The following is a 6,677-nucleotide window of genomic DNA, read 5'->3' on the forward strand; positions in this document are numbered from 1 at the left end:
TGTATTACAATTATTAAACAGTATATTGTGCCCATTCATTCTATCCTACAAAACATGTGAAGGAATTAAATTCCTATAAGAGCTTTAGAAGTAGCAGAACAGATCAAGCAGTGGATGAACAACTATGACATGGCAGTCCTCTAAAAATTCTATAGTAAGTTCTAACTTTAAAAAAAGATATAAAATGAGTACATTTGCATTGCATTGCTCAAGGTGTAAATAACATATAAACAAAAGTGGAGAAATGTTTACTATCTTATATAGAATACAAAGGAAGCTCATTTTCATCAGAAATATTTGCCAAGACAGCCAAATCAATCTGCACTGCTGTGCCTTTCCGAGAACTGCAAAATTTTAAGTATTAATAATAATTGCTAAGGGGAAGTGTGATGCTTATAATGTATATTTGAAATGATTTTTCAGGTTAACAGACACAAACTCAAAGCAATCAAGAGTTAGAGTAATTTTTAAAACTATGAAACAGGTTTTGTAGTGGCCTGTATGGTTATACTGCGTGTGCATCAGAGTTGCAGAGATTTCCAGGAAGAATTCACTCCCAGCAGCTCGGCGTGGTAGAAAAGGAGACAGGTTGGCGCTAAGCCCTGGAACAAGCAGTGGGCAGGTGGGTGTGGCGCCAAGGCGCTCTCTTGATTGGCTGCCCTCAGAGCATCGGGCGCCTGTGCTCCCTAGCGCGGGCTCACATGATCTCCAAGTCCAGACGGTCTGTGCGTTAACAAAGTGCCTCGCCCAAACTTCAGCAAGGTTATCTGATCACTGATGGTGTGAGCCTTGACTTTTCCCCTGAGTGACGTTTCCTTTGTAACAGACATAAAAAGCCTCAGGTTAAAGATACTGAGCTTTTTATAAACCTTTAACAAGCAAGTATAAGGGAGGACATTTGTGGTATAAGCTTGAAACAATGTAAGTAAAACGTTAAATGGGCATGCCTAAAGAAATGACCAGAAAGCTCCAGAACTCCACATGTAGGAAAGTTTTTTCTACCTACTTACCTATCTATATATCTATCATTTAAATTAAAGTCCTGTTGTTTGCACATGCTGGGTACTTTTCATCCGTTTTTGCACTTAATCATTTCAAAATTCCTGAACTTAATGACATTCCTGTTGTATAGAGGAGGGAATATGAAACTCAAGAAAGATTAAATAACGGTAACCACAAATCACAAAGTGTTTTGGGTTCTTTTTGTGTGTGTGTGACCCAAACAAAGAATGAAAATGTATTTGCTGTATTATATTTTAATGTTGCTCTATTTGCCAATAACTCTGTGTTCTCATGCACAGGCTCACATGATCTCCAAGTCCAGACTGTCTGTGCATTAACAACGTGCCTTGCCCAAACTTTGCCCAAACCAAAAAAAGCTGGGAAGCAGATATTTTTTCTACATGCGTGGTTCATTGCAGCTTTTATTTTGTTGCTCTTTTGCTAAATTAATATGATGAAATGTCTAAGTGGACTCTAAAAGAGCATCTGTGTTGAAGTGAACCTGGTCTCTATCACCAAAATTATATTTAACCTAGAAAAAAACATGGGTAATACGAATAAAATTTGTAAATTCAAAATTATAAATATTTTAAAAAATTTACTGAAGGAGGAGATGGCAACCTACTCCAGTATTCTTGCTGGGAAAATTTCCCATGGACAGAGGAGCCTGACGGGCTACAGTCCATAGGGTCACAAAGAGCCACCGCACAACTGAGCAACTAAGCACGCATGCATGCCTAAAGGATAGAGCATGATGCTAGCCACAACTTAAAATAAGGGGACTGAAAGAAATCAGCAAAGGCAAGAGGAAAGGAACATTTTGAGACACTGAAAGGCAACCCAGAAAAAATATTTAGATCTACTGACCTTAATTAAAACAAAAACAAGATGTTACTAAATATTGCCATAAAAGACTTTCCCATTGCTACCCAACTCTATCCTAGGATTGAATCGTAGAGAGGGGGCAACCCAAGCTGTATCTGAACAGAGATGATAATATGACGATAAGGATGAGGATGAGAATGAAGCTGAAGTTATAGCTCTGGAATCTGGGACCTGAGGTTGGAGCAGTTGATAAGTGAAGATACTGGTCTTGTACATCTCTTCTTTCATTCATTATCCAACAAAGCTACCCAAGCAGCTACCTATCCAAGGGAGGATTAATCTCAGACAGATAGAATTAGTTCTTGATTGGTAAAGCTGGGAGTTTTCTTCTCAAAAAGTTAAAGTACAAATAAATGCTATATTTTGCCAATTTGCTACTATCTCCTTCCTCCATCAGGATCAAGTAAAGGGAGCAGGGTTACTTTCTTTGCTTTGGGGACAAAGGAATTGTGGGGTGTAGGGAAAATTGCTTTAAAAGATAGAAGTATGGTGTTAAGTAAATCAGACCCATTTTAAAGATTTTCATTTTATTGGGTTGAAGATATCCATCTCTTCCGCTCTTCCAAACACTTAAGAAAACAAAAAATGAAGAGAAAGGAAAAAAAAATCATGTGCTAATATCAACATTAAAATATTTGTTTAAATACAGTTAAGAGATTAAAAAATTTTTTTTAAGTTTTTTTTTTTAAAGAGAATAATTGAAAAAAAAAGAAAATGCATTGCAGTGGCATCTGCAATGGCACAAAACCCAATAAGGCTTTGGGGTTTCCCATGTGGCACTAGTGGTAAAGAATCCGCTTACCAACGCAGGAGACACAGGAAACTCGGGTTCAATCCCTGAGTTGGGAAGAAATGGCAACCTACTCCAGCATTCGTGCCTGGAAAATTCAATGGACAGAGAAGCCTGTCAGGCTATAGTCTATGGGCTGCAAAGAGTCAGACATGATTGAGCAACTGAGCACACACATTCACACATACACACAGTGAGGGGTTGCATTAGCACCTACCACAGACACAAATTCTGCCACAGAGGAACTGCAACAGGTGGAGGGAGAGAAAGATTTAGGTCTTTACTAGAGGACAGCTCATAAAAACGAAAAAGAATGTCGCAAACATAATCCGTGGATTTATAATCCCTATTTGTTTAAAAGCAGTTTTTATTTTCCATTTTCAAAGAAAAACAAAACCGAAGTTAAAAACCTAAGTCCACGTAGGAAATCAAAAGAGAGCATGAGAGTTTTATGCGGACGGCTTCACATTCTGTGATACTTTCAGACAAAGCATCATAGGCCTAGAATGAACATGAGCTGAGCCTGACTCACCAAGGACATGTTTGAAGTGCCCCCTGCTGACATCCTGGTGATACTGTAAAGTATCAAAAAACCATTTTAAGGGACTTGACCCAGAATCGACTTATCTTTAGGCTCTTGTATTGTTATTTGGGGTTTCTTGTTTCTTTTTGCTCTTTTCACCTCTGTGGTACTTTCCACAGCAGCAAACTGTGCTGGGAAATTAGGACATCCTTCATCAATCATTGTTGGATGAATTAATAACATTGAGTAAAAGATTATCTTTTTGGCATTTTATATGGTTCATGAGGTTCTCACAATAAGTATACTGGGGTGGTTTGCCATTCCCCCCTCCAGTGGATCACGTCTTGTCAGAACTCTGTGCTATGACCCATCACGGCGTGGCTCATAGCTTCATTGAGTTACTCAAGCCCCTTGGAAATGACAAGGCAGTGATCCTTAAAGCGGAATCTGATGCAAACAGACGACTCATTGGAAAAGTCTCTGATGCTGGGAAAGATTGAAGGCAGAAGGAGAAGAGAGCAGAGGATGAGATGTCTGGACAGCATCACAGATGCAATGAACGTGAACTTAGGCAAACTCCGGGAGATGGTGAGGGAAAGGGAGGCCTGGTGTACTGCAGTCCATGGGGTTGCAAAGAGCTGGACGTGACTGGGAGACTGAACAACAATAAAAGATTATCTAGTGCTAAACAGGGGAGAAAGCAGGATTTCTTTTTGTGTGAGCAATATTTTATTTAGTAATTTCACTTTACAACTGAAACTCTGGGAATTCAAAATTAACATCCGTCCCTGTGAGCTTCTTATAGACACCAGAAAAGTCTTTCTGTAATCTCAGACTTCCAATCCTCTAGTCTCTCTCCAGAAGCTAATAGTTTCCTTTCATGTGTATATTTCTAGAAAAGTACATACATTCTTGCCTGCATACATGTGTTTCTAAAAGTGTGCTTGTGTTTCTTCATCCATACACGCACAGCTTTTTCTTTCTTTCTGCAGAAATGAGTTTATGTAGAAGGGTTCTCCCCTTTTTCTTTCTTTTTTATGGCTAGGTTGTACCATCATTTATTAAACCTTGGAGACTCAGACAGTAAAGAATCTGTAATGCAGGAGACCCAGGTTGGATCCTTGGGTAAGGAAGATCTGCTAGAGAAGAGAATGGCTACCCACTCCAGTATTCTTGCTTGTAAAATTCCACGGACAGAAGGAGCTTGGTGGGTTACAGTCCATGGAGTCAGAAAGAGTCTGACATGACTGAGCGACTAACACTTTCACTTTAAAGTTGTGCTATCACTTATTAAGGGCTTCCCTTGGGGCTCAGTTGGTAAAGAATCTGCCTGCAATGCAGGAGAGCCCGGTTTGGTTCCTGGGTCAGGAAGATCTGCTGGAGAAGGGATAGGCTACCCACTCCAGTATTCTTGGGCTTCCCTTGTGGCTCAGCTGGTAAAGAATCCACCTGCAGTGAGGGAGATGTGGATTAGATCCCTGGATTGGGAAGATCCCCTGGAGAGGGGAAAGGCTACCTACTCCAGTATTCTGGCCTGGAGAATTCCATGGACTGTATAGTCCATGGCCTCCCAAAGAGTCAGACATGACTGAGCGACTTTCACTTTCACATCATTTATTAAATCAGCCATCTATTAATAGTTATCTGGGTGTTTTGGTAATATAAATCATGTTATAATGAACAAATTCTTTGAAATTAGTGAGTCAAAAGGTGTGGTATTATTTTAATAAGTAAAGATGACTGTTCTCTAATGAAATTGCACAAATTTACATTCTAATCTACAAATGTAGGAGAGTTGGGTAATTGTATATATTCTGGCCATTGTTGTGTATTACTGAAATATTTAATCTTGACCAACTTGTGACATGAAAAATGGTGTCATTTTAATTTTCATTTAAAATAAAAGATGGTCCAGTGTTTAAGACTCTGAGCTTTCACTATAGTGGGCAATAGTTTGACTCCTGATTGGGGAAGTAAGATTCCATAAGCTATGAGGTACAGCCAAAATGTAAAATAAAATAAAATGATAATAATATCAGCTACCTCTCATGGAGGACTTGCTATGTGTAGAGGATATAAAGTATAGGCCATATCTCTGATGAACATAGAAGCAAAAGCCCTCAATACTAGCAAGCCCAATTCAACCATACATTGAAAAAATTAAACACCATGAGCAAATGGAGTTTATACCAGGATGTAAAGCTAGTTGAACATACATAAATCAATCAATGTTAGAAACCATGTTAACAGAAAAAAAATTGAAAATGACGTGATCATCGCAATAGATGCAGAAAAGACTTTTGACAAAGTTTAACTTCCATACCTGATAAAAACTCACAACAAGATAGGTCTAAAGGAACTTACCTAACACAATAAAAATCATTTATAAAAAGTTCACAGAAACATCATAGTAACATCATAGACAATGAGGAAAAATTAAATCTTTTGCTTGTAAGATCCTGTTCAATGCAAGGATGCCCACTCTCACCACTTTTATTCAACACACTATTGGGAGTACTAGCAAGGGCAATCAGACAAGAAAAAGAAAGAAAGGTAATCAAATTAAAAAGAAAAAAGGAAATGATTCCTGTTTATGAAAATCAACATGCAAAAACCTGTTGCATATTTTTACAACAACAATAATATATCTGAAAAGGAAATTAGAAAACTAACCCATTTATAATAGCATCAAAAACAACAAAATACTTAGGAATAAATTTAACCATGAAGATGAAGATCTGTACACTAAAAAATAAAACATTTATTAATGAAATAGAATAATAGAAATAATTGGAGAGATATCCTATGTACATGTATTAGAAGAGTTAGTATTATTCAAGTGGCCATACAACCCAAGCAGTATACAAACTAATACAATCCCTGTCAAAATTCCAATGGCATTTTTCACAGATACAGACTACCAATCCTGAAATTAATATGAAACAACAAAAGAACCCAAATAATGAAACCAGTCTTGCGAAAAAAGAACAAAGTTGGAAGCAACACACTTCTAATTTCAAGTTATACTATAAAACTGTAGTAATCAAAACAGTAAGGTACTGGCATTAAAAACAGTCACATAGACCAATGGAATTGGTTATAGAGCCCAGAAATAAACACAAAGCATTTACAGTCAACTAATTTTCAACAAGGGTACCAAGAATACACAATGGGGAAATGTTAACCTCTTTAATAAATAGCACTGCGAAAACTGGATGCCGACCTGCAAGAGAATGAAATTTGACTCTTAGATCTCTCTCTCTCTCTCACACGCATGAACACATCAAATCAAAATGAATTGAAGACTGAATGTAACTATTAACCTTCTAAAAGAAACATAGAGAAAAACTTCCTTGACATTGGTTTTTGGCAATGACTTTTTTGGATATGACACCAAAAAGCACAAGCTACAAATGCCAAAATAAATTGTCTCTATCAGACTAAAAAGTTTCTGCATACAAAGAAAACAATTAACAA

This window comes from Dama dama, chromosome 16 (genome assembly GCF_033118175.1).
Source record: "Dama dama isolate Ldn47 chromosome 16, ASM3311817v1, whole genome shotgun sequence".
Classification (NCBI taxonomy): domain Eukaryota; kingdom Metazoa; phylum Chordata; class Mammalia; order Artiodactyla; family Cervidae; genus Dama; species Dama dama.